At 36.1% G+C, this 22,692-nt stretch overlaps 1 protein-coding gene across 1 annotated transcript in view; it reads right to left on the bottom strand.

The window, feature by feature from the left end:
• Window positions 1-22,692, bottom strand: part of LOC135198224 (uncharacterized) — a 1,334,440-nt gene that overhangs the window by 777,462 nt on the left and 534,286 nt on the right. The window lies entirely within an intron of this gene.

Genomic DNA, 22,692 nt, shown 5'->3' with positions numbered 1-22,692 from the left:
TAAGAGAAAAGACAAACAAAATTTCAAAGGTTAGGCTACACAAAGAGTTAGAGAAAAATCAAAAGAGCAAGGTCAGTTGACTGATAAAAACCAAACAATATAAAGTATTTTTGTCATTAGTAAATTCAACATTGTGGTTTATTACTAAATGTGATGTTAACTCTATTGAAAAACAAAAATTTATTTACAAATTCCTTCTCGTATATAGTAGTAAAAGAAAAATAGAAGTTAGGCCACACGTCAGCTGACGAATGTAAACAAAACTTCGGGTTTAGGAAACGAAGCTCCTTTCCTATTAAATGTGCTAGTCATTTGACTATTACTCATATTAATCAAGTAAATATGTATAATAATATCTGGAAACACCATTAACTGTCACATTTTGAGCTTCAATTACGATGAAATATGTATATATTCGTGTAATTGTCATAGCATCCGTTCACATCGTAAACACTTTAGCTAAAGAACTTTGGCTAGCAGCATATTACAATAAATTTATGAATAATATTGATTTATATGGCAAATTATCCATATAGCTATCGTAAAATATGGATATAAGTCACAATTTCATGTTTAGACAACATAAAAATAATAAAAAACATAACAAAATAAGCTAATGACGGAGAAGAACGAAGAGGGCAGTATGACGGAACGAAATGCGTCGTCTGCTAGGGAAGTGAGATATCTCCTCTCCGCCCACAGCAAAGACAATACACGAAAGATGGGAAGCTCAAGCCACAGCCGCATCGGCCGCATACAATTTAGTACCTGGCATGAAATGAAGATGGCGGTACCATTGCACCTGCCTACATCGTCTGTTTGTTTACTTTTTCACAAAGCGGGGCATTCAATTTCAATCATGAGTGGGCGTAGCCATCATCACCCGTATGTGGTTTGCAATAGGACGAAAAATGATTTTCCCCATCTGATTTTTCATGCTTTTCCTCAGAATAAAGAAAGGTAATAAAATCATTACATCTGTTACAAAGTACATTATGACTTTTAGAGAAAATGAAGAAATAAAATAGACCAAAGCAAAATTGAATGTCGGTGCAGTGTTATTCCGAAATAAATATTGGAAAATATTTACAATACGGTGGACGCCTCTAAGCGGAAAGAAAATATATTTATATGTGATTTTCGACTAGAAAAAAATATTTGCCATTTGAAACCCCAACAACCAACCTAACCTTCCTGGTAGTGTACATCAGTAGCCTAATCATGTCAACAGTAAACCTAACCATATCAGCAGTACCATAACCATGCCAACAGTTACCTAACCACGTCAACAGTAATTTGCAATGGAAATGAAGCTATCTTGCAAAACATATCAAAATCAACTAGAAAAACTATATTTTCTTGTCATTTACAGGAGTCAATTGTATTTCAAATAAATACCTTAAAGTTATATTTGCATATCTTGAAAATCTCTAGAAATATGAAATAAACATACCAATTCCTATCACTGTCATACAATTCGTGAATATTGGGTCTCCATGCCTTTTCCAGATAGGCTACTCACAGCAACTTTGATATACTGTATATATACTGTAGTTATGTTATATTCTCAGCAGCTTACCTTGGGTTGTTGTTATAAATGTTTACCTTAATTTTTCATTAATAAGCAACTATTTAGCAAACCAAAGTTGTTTCATCAGGAAGGATGGATCTTGTGGGAGCATTCATATGGGAGAGCATAAGTAGGTAGTTAAGTTAGAGTGTTTTTACTTTACTAATTTCAAGTTCACTAACCTTTTAATCTATGATTGAATTTTCCTATATGTATGGATAAAAGCATTCAAAATAAAAAAAAATTACATGCAAACCAGCATATCTGCTCCCACAAGATCCATTCTTACCGTTTCATCTATGTTTCTACATTATATGCTCATAATTGTTCAATTTTTAAAATGAAATCTTGTAATTGGTACCAACACCCCACATAGTATTCCAAAGTAAATTTACCATTTGGCAGCAAATGTACGCAATAATACAGTAGTAATAAATTGGCAAAACAAGTTGTGAAAACCTATGATATTTGCTTGTACTGTACATGATGCAAAAAGAAACATGGTTCAAGTCAATTAGAATAATTGTTTCATATTTTTTTATTAATGTGCATGCTTCTTGCAGAAATGGCATTTTACTAGAAAATACCAGGCAGAAGAGTTGTTTACATTACCTTCATAAAAGGGTGCCAATTGAATATGCATTTTTTAGAACTCCCACAATTGGGCTATGAGATTTTAATAAATTGTTATAAATAGGTTTGTTCCATATTTGATTTGTGATTTCAATTTTTATTTGCTTTTTTTGAAAGCAAATAAAAATTTGCTTTTACTACTTTGTTGTTGTACTTTTCTTAGTTTTATTAACAAATATTGCTTAACTTTTGCCTAATGAGCATGCAAGTTAAGTCTGCTTTTTCATTTTGATTTCATATTATTGGTTTTGATTATGCTATGCTTTGTTTGCTATTTAAATTCTGATATATGCATGTTTTGTTTGCATGACTTGTATGACTATTGCATGCAAATGAAGCATGTGTCATTTCTTTTACTTTGTTTATGTTCTTTGCAAGAACATTTGTGTACAGTCGCTTAGGTATGTACATTATACAATCATAAGCACAAGCCCAAAAAAAGGAAAATAATTACTGTATACTATATTGGTGAAATAATAAGATAATATGAGAATAAGTTTGTTTCATTCTAACTGCCCTCTCAATTTTAGATAAAGATTAGCACATTAAGTTAACTGCCCTCTCAGTTTAGAAAAAGATACTTAGCAATTAATATTACATTAACTGAAGGATTTTATTTAATGATTCAGAAAGGCCTAATATATAAGTCATAAGCTATGATAGAGCCCTATAATCATGTTAGCAAGCAATATTAATCGATTTAGTATTCAATAATTTATAAAGAGAAATTTATTGCAGCATAAGAATAAATCTTAACATTTAAAAAAGCCGTGCTACGCCACAGCCGAGTTTTAGTTGAGGGCATGATCAATAGATGGCGCGCATTCTGACGGGTTGGATGATGTTTTTTTTTAATGGTATTAATAGTCAGTTTCCCATCTTTCGTGTATTGTCTTTGGCCCACAGTGCTCTAGGGGAGGAGCCTGGCCGAGCCGCCGAAGCTCAGTGCAGTTCGGGAATATGCCGCCGGGAGAAGGGGAACGCTTCAATGTGGTTGCCGCTGGGTCAACGGAAAGAATTGGAGAGAATTCTTTTCTTATAATAAAAACTGGCCCAGTACCACCACATTCTCATGGTAATAAATAAAAATATACGCGATATATAAATACATACAAGTGCCTATATGAAAGATACTGAATGGGAAATGTTTACCGTCGGTAATTCAAAACGTAAAAACCCATATCACAGTACACTCTTCATTTCATAAGTTTGAGACAGAGTGAGAAACAGTGAATAGGTTCTTGGATATCTACAACGAATGCTGCGGAAATTGAAAAGGTTCAAGAGTAAATTGCCTTAATCAATAAATTCTGGTACTTCATTATACTGCCCAAAATTATTAGAGGGTCTAAAACATGATGCGTCAAAATATCAAGAAGACGCAGCTTATGTATGAAAAGATATATACAAGAAAACCTATACGACAATGGGCTTTAAATGGTTAGAAGTCAAGCCATTAGCCACAAAATAAGGAGGAGCAATGAAACCTTATAAATGACCCAACTGGAGACCAACTTCCTCGTTTTAAACATAAAATAACACTGCAATGTAAAATTTGTACAATTCTCCTATAAGATCAATGCTACAATTTCCTCATAGAGAAACTATATAAATTATTTCGATCCATATTAAATTGACCTTCCTTGCATCGTAGTCGTCGAAATGTACACATTCTCCGAAGACTCAAGTATCAGTGGTTGGCCAAGGTCAAGAGATGCATACCAAGACTCTTACGCCCTTTTGCATCAAACGACATGTTTGGCAAGGGTCCGCGTCGGCTTAATCTTGTCTTGCCAACACCGAGCATCGTCACAGCAGCAAATCTTTATATTACCTGTGATTTTCCAAAACCCCATTTATACTTTGCTGTCACATTTTTCTTCATTCTAAAAAGTGTTATAAACTTTTAGGTATTTCACGTTTTCCATCTGCTTTCCATAACTGAGTATAAACAAAATACGAAGCACTGTCCATGACGTGCGCCTTGGTCTGAGAGTCTGAAAGAGAGATATTTACAAAAACTTATTTTGTCACCATTTTTCCAACATGATGACCATGTCCAAAATGGTAGAGGGGTGCATATTCAACAAGTTCTTCAGTCCCCTTTTTAGGTCAACTATAAAATTTATTCACCCTTTCCCTTTCTTTTTCCTTCAACCCCTATTGACAGGCCTACATATTCACAGGCATACTGAAGATTGTCCTATTCAAGGAGGATAAAACGGATCATTATTGTACCTCTTCTATAAAATATCCTAGATACATTCCATGAATACTTTTTAATCATTTTTCATGCAAAGTTAATGCATTACATGAAAAAGGGCACGTTGTTCGATCGATGGATTACGAAAACGTCCTGCCATTATTGGGACTACTGTCACGAGTAGGATATATCCAAATAATTCTAACAAGCTTTCACAGAATAAAATGCCAATTTATAATACAAGAAAAGATCAGAACTAAATCGAGTAATATCCAGACAGAGAACATACGAAAATAGAAAGTAAACAGACTGAATAAATTCATAAGAGCTTAATAATCTGAATGATGACAAGCAAAAGTGATGATGGGAGAACAAAACCTGTGTAGGATATGAATGTGATGTGTTGTATCAAAGAGCTGCGTTTCTTATACGTGGCATCAATGGTGATAATATCGGGAAATTCGCAATTTGGCATCAGTATTTTCATGAAGCGTATTTAATGATGAATGAATACAAAGAAATGCAGAAAACAAAACAAATATTGAAGGATGGAACTCAGCTTGGTGAACGTGATGCCAGAATTGATGATCTCCAAAATTGACGTGAGAGGTCAGAAGGCGACCCGGAAGGTCTGTCCATCTAGAATTTATCGCTCCTTTTGCCTTTTTTCATTCATTACCCGGTTGTTCCGCTTTCTTTCCACACAACTATATAACATCAAAACTCACCAAAGATATAGTCTTTTTACCATGTCTCCACAAGTGTGGTTTTTCTACACTCCTCTCGCTATCAACTCTTCTTTGCTATGCAAACAATTTATCTCAACATCTTCGACCTTTCTTTCTCGATCATATTCAATTTCCAGCTATACACACACACACACACACACATACACACACCAGAATTAATACCTAGTATTCATAATTCACATTGGTGTTTAACGTGTTGAAGAGACTAATTGATTTCCTGCATGACTATTCAATTTTTGTGGAAATAATGTCAGAGTAGGCGAGAAGTGTCTTTTATTTATTTTTTTTTTTCATTTGTAGGAATGGTTCAGTTTTCACGGAATCTTGTTCTAGACAGTCCGTTTTCTGGGTCGAGTTTTAATCAACGATTTCGGTCTGTCATTTGATTATTTTTCTAGCTGTCTGGCGATAGGTTGAATTTTGTTTTTCATTTAGAGAAATACAGTTATTTTTGTATTAAAACAGTGCCAAAATTTATTTTTGCAATTGTCTTGTGAGTTGATTAAAGATTTCCAGTAGGTCACGTTACCATATTCAGTTTTGTGCCTCGTCTAGGTGTGTGTGTGTGTTTATATATATATATATATATATATATATATATATATATATATATATATAAGATACATACATACACAAACAAAAACAAAACTCCAAATATATTGATAACATACACCTCGGCAGTTTCTATTAGAATCCCGAGAAAATGACCGGTACCGGCAGAGTAACTACGTCCGTGGAGAAAAATATGTAAACTATTGGCAAGATAGAGAATGGGATCTAAAGCTAAAAAAATGGCAACACTACCAATCAGAGAGCGCACAATATCATAACTAATTCTAGACCGAAATATTGTCTATCGTTAATTTACAAATCCTCTTCAACTATATAAAGTACAGAAGGATGAGAGAGAGAGAGAGAGAGAGGACGAGAGAGGAGAAGAGCAGAGAGCGTAGGAATCGAGAGAGAGAGAGAGAGAGAGAGAGAGAGAGAGGGTAACAAACACAAAACTGCTGAAATTCTGCAATACTTCACCGACTCACCTCCAAGGGTCCTTGAAACTCTGAATAGCTAAAAACATTGGAGAGTTAAGGAAATATCTGGGGTAGAAAATTTTCTAAATAAAAAATCCAATTATACTTATTAAAACAGGAGCTTTTGTAAGGCTTCGCGGCATCAGAATAATTGCTTTGCGAGTCAAATTACCGAGTTGCCAAATGAGAACACCGCTCGACCTAATAACCTCCCTTGATGAACTCTGGTACAAGACTGAATAATCTTATGTTGAAAACTATCGCCCTAATTACAATCGCCATTGATACAGAAAATAAATCATTTGTAACTATAATAACAAAGGAGGAAAAATCTTTTTTTTTAAATTTCTAAAGCCAATCCTGTTATTCTCGAGTTCAAAAAAATACTCTCATACAAGTATAATCATGGTAAAACGTAATACCATTAGTGATAACAAATGAACGAAAAGTATGGGACTATACGATATGTGGGCAAGAGTTGAAATTACCATTAGACTTGTCAACATCGTTATCGCCTAGAACTGAATGTGGGGTAACTGCTTCATTCATTCCGACACTTCCAAGAAAAGCGTATTCCCACCCCGAGCAATTCGGACCACAGACCATCAAAAACCGTGCAACCCGGTGAACCGCTTTTTTTGAAGTCAACTAAGGGCAGAAAGGGATCACCTCCCATATCAGCACTGAGAGAGGATATGTATTCCCTTTCCATAAATTGCAGGAATCGACCGAGCACAGAACGAGAGCGTGGGCCGACCGGGCACTGAAAACCAATGAACCAGAAACGTGCGGTCAGTTCCTAGTCCACGAAAGGTCTTTTACCTTCCAGTTAAGTGGCAATCCGACAAATTATAGCAATGCTACAAACCAAGACTCTCCTATCTGATTTCCACAATTTCCATTTATTTTCATATTCGAGAAAATGTCCCCTACTGCCCAAGGAAGTAAAGTTATATCATTTGGGCGAAAGGGTTCGTTTATCAGTGTGTTTTGTTTTTTTGGTTATATATACGTATATACTCCCACGCTTATTGCTGTTGACTAGACTTTGAATTCGTTTAAGATGTCTAAAACACATATCAAAGCCTGATTATTGATTAAATCGATTAAAGAATGATTGACGATTTTTTTAAAGACATATGCCTCGAAAAGTCGTTTGTAAATTAGCGTTTAGTTCAACAAAAGAGTTGATTTCTCTATAAGCAACGTAAAAATATTTACCTCCTCTACTTCGTATCACTTACATTGATAACAATAATTCTGAAGTTTGTGTGTGTGTGTGTGTGTGTGTGTGTGTGTGTGTACCAAGGCGTAGAACCCTTACAATTCTCCGTCGCTATTATTAAATTTTGTTCTATAACAGTTTATTTTTGGTAAAATGGAGTGTGTATACATTGTGCGCTGCAAAAAAAAAATAAATAAATAAATTTACATAATTATCGTCTCTAACCTCGTCACTCTTTCCCACTCTGAAAACACATCTACATCCTTAAAGCAAAAGATAAAATCATCGGAATTCCCTTAACCTAAGAACCTCCTACCGCAGGACATGTACAGCCAGCCCATGAACTTTTTTAACGTGGTTATGTTGCGTCATTTTTCGTTCCATTCGCACCTAAATCTAAGAACCAAATAAAACCAGATAATATGACAGTTTCGAATATCTTGTTTCTAAGCCATATGAAGCCGCCTTGCTCACAACCCAACTGTCATACAATATGCAGCCCCTTCCTTCGAGAAATAAAAGCACATACCCACACGCGCGCAAGCAAGGAAAGCACTTCGTGACACCCAGAACATTCCATCTATCTCTGAATCAAAGTGAACAGTACATAATCTCAGTGTGTAAGCAAAAAAAAAAAAAAAAAAAAAAAAAAAAAAAAAAAATCGAAAGCATCAATAATCATCTGGAGCTAACAAAAGCAGAATAGTTGCAAACCCAGACGGTAAAAACATGAACAGTATTCCGGACATAAACCCTATTGCTGAATAGAAATAAATAAATAAAAACTTTGATAAGAGGAAAGAAAGCATGCAAGAGTATTTCCATACCAAAGCCGAACAGATCGTTCGATAAAGCACTTCGGCACTCATAAACAACAACAACATTCTTCCTCCCTCTTTCTCTCTAGGGCATCCCTTTATCAACATCGCACCCCAGCTGGCGTTTTCCCTCTTCTCTCTCGCAACAAGATATCAAAAACCTAATGTCGAGAACCATCAAGAACCCTTCCCTCGGGGGACTCCACACTATCCACTTTCGGCATTAGATAAACAGCCAGACAGAGACGGGTGCAAAGGAAGAGGACGGTTTCCCCTTTTGCCTTTCTCCGATTTTCCGAGGCAAGATCCTGTCACTTCCAGGGAGGCCAGAAGGCGCCGCCTTCCATCCTCTTAACAATGGCTCGGTGTACTTAACTCTAATTAAGAGAGGTCATAACCCGTTCTCAACTCTTAAAACCCTTTCAATCTCAGAGGTAAAACATGTGATAGATTTTCCAATACTTAATAAAATGCTGTCTTCATTGGGGAGAGAGAGAGAGAGAGAGAGAGAGAGAGAGAGAGAGAGAGAGAGAGCGAGAGAGAGAGAGAGAGAGAGAGAGTATACAATTATTTTATGAAGTCAAGCTTGTTCAGAGAAGCATTTTCAAGAAATCTACAAGGAAAAGAAAATGATCTACACTCTGATCTTCTTCCGCTTCGCCTCTCCAACAATCCTTGAACATGAATCCCACATACAGATCTTCCCCTTTATTCTCGAACGTCTCCGGCAACTGTTTCATAACAACGCCAGCCCCCAAAAGCCCCCGCACCCTTTTTCCATGTTTAAACCCTTACTACATCACACACAAAACCCCCACCCCCACCCCGCCCCGGCCAATCCTCCAAAAGAGCGAAAACAACATACCCTTCTGAAAGTATAATATCAGCTTGACCAAAGAGATGCCACAACTGGCAGTTCCAACTGTAACAACACGTAGTGATCAAGGAAGTTTGCTCAAAATTGAGCTAAAAGCGGTTCTCCTGCCTGCCTTTATTCGACCATCATTATTTACGGCGTCGTTACTTCCATTTTAGTTTATTACCATCAGAGCCTTGTAATAATTCTAATTGATATATTTTACCCACAGGCTCTTTAAGGACGTATACATTACTGATGGCAATGCTGATTTCTTCATAAGAACTCGCACTGCCTACTTCATGTAATTTTTAAGGCACTGACCTTGGCTTGGTGTACAAATTGGTCCGAGACAAAAGTTGAGTTAAGTCTGCTCGGCTGATATAACACACTTCCATCGCAAAACTTTTTATTGCTCTTCACTACTTATTAGCCATACAAAACGTTCTCAATGCCCACTATACTATATCTTTCAGCTTTAGCACAGGCTTTCCATAGTATGCCTCTTTCAACTTTAGAATAAGCCTTTTTCTAAGTCCATGTATGCCGCAATGATTTTCCCATTTCGTTTTAGATTTCCAACATAAATGTTTTATAAACACTTGATCCACAGGCCCCTTTCCTTCCCGACATCCACGTTGGTCTCCCTTTATCTTCTCCCTTACTTTTTCAATCAAAATCCTATTATACATCATTCCTGGCATACTCAAAAATGTTTGGCCACATAACAATTACAGATGCCGATATCATCAGAATAAGCGTTTCTCTCGTCCTTCTGTGTCGCAGCGACATCCCTCGTTTGCTCTTTTACATCCCTTTGCCTCATTTTAAAGAGGGCAAATATTCAAATCTTATGTAAGTCCCTCAAAGCAGCAGCACTAGCCTTTCCCACTCTGCTGAAAATTTCAAAGGCGCAAATGTGTAGACCCACTCGGCGCCTTGCAGGAAGATCATACCCTTTTTTTTTGTCTCAACCGACTTTTTTTCTCTCTCTCACTGCGTACAAAGGGTTGTTGTGTCAACCCTAGAAGCCACGGGTCTTAATGTAGGACTGTCGGACGATCAAGTTCCGTCTCTGTATAGAGGATTTTTTATGTATCCTAGACGGTCCCGAATGGCATATCGTACCTTTAATATTTCTAACAGTAGTGTTGATTGATTTCGATCTTGGTTCTGATACACATCTTGCTATCCAGCTTCTTTTACCGATAAAATCTGAGAAAGGCCGTTTTATCATTTTCCCATCCTGTCATTGCAAATTGAAGACGAGCTCACAATCAGGCCAAAGTTTTAACTGCTTCAAAAACAAAAATTCAGGTCCGTTCTCCTCTCTCCTCTTTATATGTTGTATATTGAATTCCCTTTAAATTCATTCTTCAATTAAACTTGTGTATATTTTGGTCTATTTTCTGAAAAAATAAGCAGAAAGTAGTAAGAAACTCCATGTGAATATCTAGGGTTTGTTGATTACCTCAGAATTGACTATGCACCGTAATAAACAGTATTAGTGATTGATAAAGCAATGAGGTGTTGGCCGATAATTATTAACTGATTTAGGACCCAGCCTTACGCTCAAATGGAACCAACTGAATTAAAACATGTAAATAACGCGCCGAAGCTTCTTCGGCACAATCGAGTTTTCTGTACAGCACATAATTTTGTATGAGCCGCAGCCCACGAAACTTTCATTCCGCGACCCGGAGTACTATAACGTTGCCAGACGCATGATAAAAACTACAGAGGCTAGATGGCTGCAATTGGGTATGTTTGATGATTGGAGGGAGGATGATCGACATACCAATTTGCAGCCCTCTAGCCTCAGAAATTTTTAAGATCTGAGGGCGGACAGAAAAAGCGGGACGGGCAGACAAAGCCATCTCAATAGTTTTCTTTTACAGAAAACTAATAAAACTACATAAAAAGCGTAAGGGGAATTTTCACCAGACATTTTTTCCAAATCTTTTCCTCGTCCAGAGATACCTCGTTTACTCTCGTCACCCCAGCAACACTACAATCACCATTTCGGAACGTTTGAAATCCCATCAACCTGTGTCTTCCCACTTTTCAACCGCTTAAATACCATCTTTAATATGTATGCTTCTTTAAAACAAAAAAGTGTAACTATAGCGAATATATTACTTCATCTAAAAAGGGAGATGAGGAAAGTGCAAAGGGTATATATATAGTATGCTAGTATATATCACTATATATAGATAGTAGCGTAGATGAGATTGTCTATATATATATATTATATATTTATATATCCATATATGTATATATATATTATATATATAATATATATATATACATATATACCTAATATACAATATATATATATATATATATATATATATATATATATATAAATACACACACACATTTACACATACATATGATAATTGATGCAACTGACAATTAAATACAAGAATAAGCTTCTCGGGAATACTGTGCTTAAACTCCGAGCCTCAAAGCACCTGGGATCTGCAACTTATCTCCATTTCTAACGGGAGACACCACTCACTTTTAAATTGTACAATCAGTGCTATGGTGCCCTGAAGCTCAGTCCTAATCAGAATTCCTGGGTATAAGTCGAAATGTCCTCAATAATTCTTAAGCCGGACTCTTGTTGACTCAAAAACATTTCATTCACTGAATATATCACATCATTCATCAATGGATGATCCTGAGCATTCAGCTCTCAGTGAATCGTCTTGTGCACGCATAAACGATGCATTCGACATCTGTCCAGTTATTACTGAGTATTTATGGTGTTCTACCGATGTAACCTGTAAATATTAAAGAATGTACAAGAGGGGAGACTCAAATGGTAAGGCCACCTACTGAGAAGGGAGGAAGACCATATCGGAATCAAGCTATGCAGATGGAAGGCCAGGGTACAAGAAGACGAGGAAGACCAAGGAAGAGAACGTGAGAGAGAAGGGACTTGACAAAGAAAGCAGAAGTGCACCACTGAGGCAGATGGAAGCAGCTCATCCAGAATGACGACCCCTATAGAAACGGGACTAAGCTGAAAAGAAGAAAGCAGAGCTTATAAGGCTTAGATAGGATGTGAATGCGATATTACATAAATTGGTATCATATGAAATGGGGACCTGTTAAGGTGGCATCAGTGATGACTATCAGAAGTGTACTCACTCTGTCGTAACTGTTGTGATTGTGATAAGAGTGCAATTGATAGTGAATGAATATCAGGAAATATAGTATACAACAACAGCGCTGAGGGATGAAACCGAGTGCAACAGCATGAGCACTGAGCTAGATGAGAGGATTGCAGAGCTTATAAATATGCAGGAATAAACCAATGGTGACTCAGCATATTTGCGCCAAGACGCCGAATTAAACATTTATGATCTTACGAAATTGATTTAATTAATGGAAGTTCACTCAAACACTGATATCTCAAGTAGGAGACTTATTTATTGGAAACTACTACGAGGAAGGGTCAATGCAGGCAAGGAATTAGCTTAGTCATACGGAGGATAGAGATGCTTATAGTAATCGCCTTTTCCCCTTGTCCCCAAGACCTAAACCCTGTGCTCTTCGTTTTGCTGATATCTTGACTGTTTTTCAGGACTGCCGGTATACCTCACCCAGGCACGTCGCCCCTTCACTGGCTGGAAAGCATATAGACGGACAAACAAACAGCCACGAAAGGGTCTATTGATGACTTAATCCTTTGTTCGGCGAGATAGAGTCAAATGCCCCTCCATTGTGATAACTCAATGCAAGTGAGAGAACATTTTATGTACGAATTCTAATCTGGGAAATCTATTTCCAGAGACATGTGATCTTGTCCCTCATGTTCTGCCACTGATCATTCTTGTGAGAAATTGTTTGTATTACAAGATTAATACAGCCTGGCTACTAGCAAACCATCTTCTAAAATTGAGAGTCACAACTTCTGAAAGCTCGAGTTATGAGGTTCCACATTGTGTTTCCTTTGTGTAAAAATTCTACTGCATTTCGAAAGCAAGTTAATTGTAGATTTGTTGTAAAATACTTGTTGCGCTTATCTTTGCTGGGTTGCATACCAGCCAGGCTTTATTAAACTTTATTTTGTTAACTGAAACCTTTGCTTCAGGATACGCGTTTCACTTACTGTTGCTGGGTGACCAACCAGCTAGGATTTATTCTACTTTGTTTGTTAACTGTAAACGTTGCTGAAGGATGTGTTGCACCTACGTTGCTGGGTTGCATACCAGCCAGGACCTATTCTACTTGTTTGAACTGTGAGCAATAAAGTGATGTAAATGTAACTTACTGGTTTACTGGTGACATTCCCTTTGTTTTATATGTAAACAGACGGTATGTTTATCATTTATTACATTTGCTTACATACTTGGTTCTGGTAAGTGGCCACAAAGGCAAACACTAAAAGTAATAATCATTTTATTTAGTCAAATCCCACGAGTATGTAACGGTATATATATGAATATAATACACACGTACAAGAACTTGAAAAACCTACGAATTACGTCTGTAAAGTTCAGTCACAAATTCCTGTTATGGGTGGTTCTCCAGCCAATAGTGGATTACGAGACCTCTCTATAAACTAATACAGAACCAAATGCAAAATAATATGTCAAAACAATTTGGATTTAGAAAATCTATACAATAATGCATAATGAGAGAGAGAGAGAGAGAGAGAGAGAGAGAGAGAGAGAGAGAGAGAGAGAGAGAGGGTGGGGATGGTCATGTACTTATGTTTTTTCTTTATTAGGACAAAAAACCATTACCAAAGGCGGCAATGTACCTGCGTCACGACTTATAAGGCTTCTGAACATGTGGGTTACGCAAGATCGTAAGCTGATTACAGTACTGATAACATCTCATCGGAATCCTTACCCTAATCAGCATTGGTAGCTGATGTTAGTATAATCACAAATTGGAGGCCACCATCATTTAGCAAGATGCTGCAAAGAGTTGCACGATATCAAGCAGTGTGCTAAATTAAACTATTTTTTTTTTATAAATGGACACGGTCAGGGCACAATACCTGAGGCATTAACTAAGAGCTTTTTTGTAGACCTTTTTTGTGCGTGTGTGAGTAGCACGGCCAAGGCTTCACTCCAACAAAGGCTATATGTCGATGTTACACTCAAACCTTTTCATTTTTATGCTAATTCTACTCCCCTAAACAATAAACAAAAAGGATAAAGTTCAAAATTATTATTTTTTTTATGGGTCAGGCCATGTTGAGTAGCTGGCGGAGCGCGCGCACGTTTGTGAGTTTGTTCACCACGGTTACCTATTAAGCGCAAAAACATAAACATACTGCTTTGTGTACCAGCAAAAGAATACTGCTCTATCTATTTGTCACTCACATCAGGTTATTCATAAAGCCTTTTGAAGGTTTTCAATAGAAATGCTTAGAAAAATAACAGAATTAAAACACGAACAATAGAAGCATTTGTTTCGGTTCTTTTTTTAATACCTACTAACGGGAAAAATATCTATTATCCATTTTCTATTTTTCAATGGTACCATTCGAACCATTATGCTTGACAAGTAAAAGCTAGTAGGTGTAAAGATGAGGAAATTAAGAAGAGAGAGAGAGAGAGAGAGAGAGAGAGAGAGAGAGAGAGAGAGAGAGAGAGATGACGAATGCAATCATTACAGTTCGACACTGAGCTGTTAACAACATGCCAGCCAGAAGAAAGGCTTCTTTGTATCTCAAGGTAATGAAACGAAGCGCCAAAAATACCTGCAAAACGAACAATAGCGAAGCGTTTCACGGAGAGTGAATATTCATCGAAATGAAGTTCATTATAAAGGATGCAAAGAGCATGTTTTCATTCTCTTTCCTTCAAGCAAAATACACTTCGTAAATGATGCGCTCCATTTTGGGGAACCAGTCTCAATAGTGCTAAATACTTTCGGTAGACACCTTTTAGGATCAGTCCCTGATCAGTGTCTACTTGTGGATGACCACTTTCTTTATCGAAACAACCACTGACTGAATGACAACTTCCTACCACATTCAATCGGCCCTTGCTTTTTATACCTGAAATTCAAGAACATTCATGACAGCCGAAATCTTGATCTTCACTTAGCATTTGTCAATATTCAACATATTTAACATCAAATTTTACAAAGCCACTACATCAGGAAGTAGCGGAAACTGAAATAAGATCTGTTATGTGTGACCTCTCCTCTGCCCATGCAGAGCTGAACCCATCCCAGAAAGGGCGCATAAAAAGTATAGAATACAAAAGAAATTAACACTCCCAGTATAATGGCAGCCAGGAAAACAAGCCGTTTATGAGTGCACTTATCTGTCATCTATGCGTACATATCTGTTGCCGTCAGTTCTCGCATTTGCCACGCCATCAAACCAGCAGTTGTGAGCAATCTTGTAACTTCCTGTCAAGGGTAATCATTTGGATCTGGCCGTTCTGAACAGAATGAAATCATTCTTCGTACTGAAGAGGAGACTCTCATATTAAATTTTGCCCCAACCCGAGCTAAGTATGCAAAGTTACTTAATGAAGTGGCCAAAAAGGGGCACTTGAAATAATCTGGAACTATGGAGGAGCGCAGAGCGTTCCACATTCTGAAAATGAATATCGCCAAAGATTCATCAAACCAGTCTACTTCACGAGTCACAGCACTCAAGAAATTTCTCAGCAATGTCAATGGCGGCCACCATGCATCGGAATTGAAATGTGTCAACTTTGAATGTAGTATGTGCTTAGTATGGAAGCCCTGAAGGCTTTTGATCTGATTCTAATAAGAAGAATAGTATGTAAAGAACCTTCCCATATCATAAGGACGATATGCCATACAAGGAGGGAGAAATTCTAACCAAAACCGAGTAGTTCCGAAAATCAATATATATCACGCAGTTAGAAATATCTCTGAATACGTTCTTAAAGTTTGTATTCGAGTGAAAAATTAGAATTACAGATTTAACTCACTAAAATCAAAGGATTATACACTTTATCTTGATCCTTTTTATCATCTATTTTGATAGCCTTCAGAAAAGTCAAGACCTCTATCAACGAGCTGGAGATTTATCAATAATTTGTTTAAACGGGAATTCTCACTTAACGTCGGCCATAGACTACTATCCGATTGCGAATGTAATGCCAATAAACTTGAAAACCGTCGAAGTTCAGTTAAATTTATAATCTCCATTAGGTTTAAGGCATGATAATATACCCAATACTGTTAATTAGGCAGGCGGTTAAAATAATGGGCTGTTACCACAATTACCTGCAGAACACTAGGAAATTTTCCACGAAATGAAATGTTAAACATTCTCAAACCGCCCACAGTCGAGTGTTCAATCTCCTTAATGGTTGAAATACAAACGAACCAGTGTAGACACAGCAAACTGGTCTAAAAAGAAGTCCAGAAATGTAAGTGAGAGCTATACTAACATGCAAGCAATAGCACTCCACAATCAAGAGGCTAGGGCGATGAGGTTCATTTCTGAGAGAGAGAGAGAGAGAGAGAGAGAGAGAGAGAGAGAGAGAGAGAGAGAGAGATTAAAAATGAAATTCTCAGCGGCTGGATTCCTACGGTCTTCCACACTATAACAGTTTAACAATAACAACAATCAATAAAACAAGTGAAATTGCGGGGGAAAAAATTCCCTATTAAAAATGAATACGTATGAAATTGACGATAATATTAACCAACAGATTATCTTTACTGATCTCCTACTCTCGAAATTATTCACGATCATAAACGGGGGTAAGATAACAAGGAGATACACTTGACCAATAATGAAAGCACAGAGCAACCATAACAATAATAATAAACCAACGGATATCCATATTCCAATGGAAAATAGTAGAAGGTACTATTAGGTGAAATTTGTCCTGTTTTCCTTTTTGTTATATACGTAGATAATTTTACCAAAGAGCTCTGCAAAGGACACTGATGAAGAGAGCAGGAGCTAACACAGGCTAAGAGCCCTCTTTTGTAAAATGTTTATCAGTTTACATACATACATACATACATACATACATACATACATACATACATACATACATACATACATACATACATAATATATTATATATATATAAATATACATACACAATACATATTATATTATATATATGTGTAAACATATATAATTATACATGTGTATGTATATTTTTATATACCTATGCACATATAGGTATACACATATGTATATATGAGTACATAGAAAGATAATATAAATATAATGTATATACATGTATATAAATATATACATATTATATATATATATATATATATTATACGTACATATGAACATACAGCTTCTCTCCTTTTCAGGAAACCCCATGCCCAACCCTATTTAGATTATTCCACCCTGCTGAGTTACAACCATACTATTATTTCCCAGCTACCTACAAGAGTGAAATCATCTGATTGCAACAAGCCTCGGGATAAATGGCTCATCGGGAAATTATTATGAATTTCCTTCTCCCATGGGGTCTGAAACCATCGACTAATTCTCCTCTGCCGTAAAGTAAAAATTGCTATAAATTTAATGGCCTTTTATTCAAGTCTGTAGTACGTTTGAAATAACAAGTGTCTCGCCTATCATTACAGAGGCACTTGCTCCCATCATGGAGTTCACAGATCCTCCACCAGGTGTCTGTGTCTCTTCGACACTGTGTATCGTAATCCTGTTAATCAGCAATTCCTAGAATTAACTGATTCAATGCAATACTGCAGAGGCACTCGGTTTTTGACTGACTGACCTGACAGCAATCATGAAACTTGGGATGCATGTAAGAAAATTTTGAAGTTTGAGAATGTGGAGACAAAAAAAAATGGTAAAGTGTAACTATGGATGACATGATGGAGTAATATGTTGTGGGAATGTTTGATTATTTTGGAATGTATACAGAATAGAGCAGATACGGAGTAGCTATTATTGTTGTTTTTCTGCGCCCCATATTGGGAAGGAGGGGTTATACTTTATTCGGCAGCTCAAAGAATAAATGCAGCAATGACCACTGCCTTATTTCTATTTATTACTTGCCCCAACTTCCCTTTCTTTTTATACTTCAGTAACAGATTCTCTACGGATAATAAACTCCATATTTAACTAATGCAAACCCTTGAACATAACTAATGCGGAATAACAAGGTACTTTACGATGCATTTGCAGAACTATGTATCACCGTTATCTTTTACTTTACCTGTGCAAAACTGCAAATACACAAACACACACACAATATATATATATATATATATATATATATATATATATACACACACACACATGTATGTACGTATAATTTGTTAATAACGATTCAGATTTCATAATGACGAGGATGAAAGACATCTGGTACTGAGCAGTGCCAAAGTGACTAGACAAGAGAACTTGAGCGCGGATACCTAATACCTGGGACAGCAGTCACGGAAGATCTAAATGGAAAATGGAAGCTGTCAGTTACCGTGAGTTTATTGAAGTGTCAAACAATATACCTTCCCTCCATGGTCTAAATTATAAGGACCATTTTTGGAGGAAAGGGAAACAACCACCTTCTGCAAGCAAAAATATCCAGGGAAACTGTTCTCAAATGAAAAGAATAGAGTTGCAATAATGAAACAACAGAGGATTTAATACGTATAACAGTTATTGATTGCAAAATGAAATATAGGGACATGAACAAAATATAAATAAAACTATTTCTCAAAAGTTTTGAAGAATCGACACACAAGCATGCACGCAAACAATATATCTGTGTGTGCATACAAACAGAAAATGAGAGGGATAGAAATAGATAAAATAAGAATTCATATAAGTTGTGACATTCTTGTTGGTATTAATCTGTAAACCCAGAGGAACTCAACACCAAATTAGTTTAATTCGATATACAAACGAAAAAAATTCCCCATTTATGAACATCATCTCTTTCTCTAACCTAACGTCAAAGACGTGAATACAGAAAGCAACCGAACCCCTTTAAAATAAATAGCTGGTTGGGTGTTAAAAAAAACTATGTCATTAAATAACAAAAGGCAATAAATATCACAGAGCGCACTAAGAAAAATAACAGAAATATGAAAAATGATAAAAAAAAAAAAAGTTGATACCTATAGAGATGAAAGTACCTTATATGTAGAAAGACATTCCGCACAAGTTTCCGAACGTGCCACACTCACTGCCTCTACCATGGTTACCGTACACATATCTGGGTGAAAAATAACCATTATCAGGAGTACACACACCGAGGATCCATAACAGAAACCCCCCATCATCTTCTATGAGACGTGTCGTCACAACAGGAACAACCTCAGGAGCGGCAGCAACAACAAAAGTAATACATACATACATATATATATATATATATATATATATATATATATATATATATATATATATATATATATATCTATATATCTATATATGAGATATATATCTATCTATTATCTATCTCTATCTATCTATCTACTATCTATATATATATATATATATATATATATATATATATATATATATATATATATAACGACTAAATATTCCGACTCGTGAATTTTTCAAGAGAAATATCATTACGAAAAAAAATTAAGTTTTTGAGGCTTTCGAGATATTGTAAAATTATTCATTTCACAGCGTAATACATTAATGAAGGAAACCAGCAGATGGTACCAATTTAACGAAGTTTTCTCTTTTCTTTTAATAATCAGCGCAATACATTCAACCGCGATACTATAATGACTCATAATTCTCAGGATACATCTATACACCAAGAGATATAACGGTCTGTGGAATTTCTTGCAAGCTACTTGCGAGATCATAAATACCATATTTTTCGGTTTAAACAAACAAAATGAATGTAAGCCCCGTCCCCAACTATAAGTACGCACAAACACTTATAACCCTATGAATATATATTAATATATTAATATATATAATATATAAAATATATATATATATAGATATAAATAGATATATATATATATAAAATATATATATATATATATATATATATATATAATATATATATATATCGTTGACGTACTCAAAATAATTAAGAGCAGAATGACAAAATAAACCATAAATTATAGAAGAATATACCAGAAGAAGGAATTGATCGGTTTTTCCAAGTTTTTAAGAAAAAGGTATTGAAAGAAGGTAGCATCAACAACAATATATATACAAAATCTTCCCGACAGATTTCTACAGCAGTATTTCAATCAACTTTAACTTAGTGGAAAACATCTAATAATTCTTACTTACTCGTTACTGCGAACGCGTGGAACTTCATTTCGAGTTCTGTTCTGCACTTACCTAAAGGAAAAAAGGAACAGCTTATGAGTATACAGACTAATATTAAGCTATCTTTAATACATAACATATTCACCATAAAATTATCATTCAATATAGCATCTTTCGGCAGATACAAAGAATTTAAAAAGCAATGAAAAAATAAATTCTACAATGAGACACAACAATAAGAGGAAATGTCATAATACCCCAATGTACGAATAAAGCAACATAAATTACTAACTATAACATTATTACTTACCTGAAAAATCTCCAAATATCGCAGGTTTTTAAGATAAATTGCTATTTTTTCCCTGAAAACAGTGTCAAGTCACATCTGATATAGTCGTTGAAGTTTAGTAATAAAAGACCACTGCCACTAAATGTTACGGTTTGTAAAGTCATAACAGAATACAATTCCCAACTATAACTTTATCCTTTCTTTACTCGATGACCCAAGGCATTTCACTGTTACACTTATGTTTTTATAAAATAATCTAGAGCTCAAAAAATAGTTTACATCCTGATGCATAAACGGCCAACTACAATACGTTAATATGTACTGCGCTACGAAGATTCACTATGGAATATGCTTTGGGATATCTGCAAATAAAACTTCAGGCTTTTTCTGGGTCGTCTACATTAGCTGTAGACTACTTCCCCATTCCTCCTGGGCCATCCCTTCGCTTTCCTTGAGGCTTCAAAATACTCCTCCAAATTCCCCCCCCCCCTCCCCACCCTCCCCTTACTCTCTGTAAATACATAAATGTTGAGCATTATTTATGGTATTGCAAAATATTGCCATGATGTTATATACTTGTTTCTGAAGCATTTTCTACTTTCGGGCTAGTGGTGATATTATTGCCAATGTCACGGTGACGCTGACTGTTCCACTGTGTCTGTATTTAGTTGTCTAGCAGTTAGCTTCTTTTTTTTTTAAAGCTTAACATGATATTGCATCGTACTACTGAAACACACACAAATTCTTTAACTCTATAAACTGAAAGAGAGGATGTTGGTAATGCATACTTAACCGTAAAATGTTCATCCTCGTACTCTTTCTTGCTGTAAAGCCTTCCCTAATACCCGGTAGGGTTCTTTTCACGCGGCTTGAATTTTTAAATGCGTCTCATTTAGCCTTTTTTTAATTGTCTATCCTTTTCTTTATATCAGCCAACTCCCTTCGACTCTAGTACTTTAATATGTTAGCATATATATGTACATACACACACACATACACACACATGCGTGTGTGTACGTATATATACCTAAACTTAAATACCCTAGGAAATTAGAAAGCGAAGTACAGATACAAAAGTAAGTTTGACGAACAAGAAGATTCAGTTATGACCAGAAAAGACGTCATGCAAGTCTCCTCCTCTCATTCTTTTTCTGAACAGTCAATCCTATAAAGTTATCAGCACTGTTCCCTCTAGGCTTCCATTACTTAAAATTCAGATTTTGTTCGAACGAACACCTTTCCCCAACATGGAACGCATCAGCTCAGCTGGGCTTACTTTCCTTCCCGTATGTATTCTGACTTTACAGGTTGCTCTTGTATTACATCCCTCCGTAAGGGTTGTGAAAATGAAAAAGACGGAGGCTCCGAAACAAATGTAAATCCCACTGTTAATACCACTAGGGCAGCAAACAGTGAGCAAATGCGGAAAAGGATAAAAGAACGCTGCTATGAAAAATTAATATGACTTAAAGACGACAAGAGCAAAGGCGATGGAGGACAAGGTAGTGTCCAAGGATGGTTGCATCGCCTACATACACACACACACATACACCCATACATACATGCATACATACATACATACATACAATATATATATATATATATTATATCATATATATTATATATATGAATTAATATATTTTCATATATGTTAACCGAAAGGGAATTTTTTAGTTGATAATAATTTCGTCCTCCCGTGGAATCGAACCAGCGCACAGAGGAGACATTAGTACTTAAGTGGCGTCCTGATGTCTCATCTGTAGGCTGGTTCGAATCCAAAGGAGGACGAATTTATTATCAACTAAAAAATTCCCCTTCGGTTAACATATATAAAAATATATTGTTTCCGAGGCAGAGCGAATTAGACATTAAAGGACATTTGTAGCTTATTTAGGCATACATGCCAATCACTGGGGCAACTAATGCCATTCAGCGCTGAAACGGAAATTGAAAGTGAAAAGGTTTGAAAGGTGTTTCAGGAGGAAAACCTCACAGTTGCAATATGAATCAATTGTTAGGAGAGGGTAGAAAGTAAGATGGATGAAAAAGAATATGAACAGAGGTAGAGTAAAAGGAATGAAAAGTGTTGTAGCTGGGGGCCGAAGGGACGCTGCAAAGAACATT

Source organism: Macrobrachium nipponense, chromosome 22 (assembly GCF_015104395.2).
Source record: "Macrobrachium nipponense isolate FS-2020 chromosome 22, ASM1510439v2, whole genome shotgun sequence".
Lineage (NCBI taxonomy): Eukaryota > Metazoa > Arthropoda > Malacostraca > Decapoda > Palaemonidae > Macrobrachium > Macrobrachium nipponense.
The sequence above is the reverse complement of the archived record's forward strand: the minus strand, read 5'-3'. Positions and strand labels throughout refer to the sequence as shown.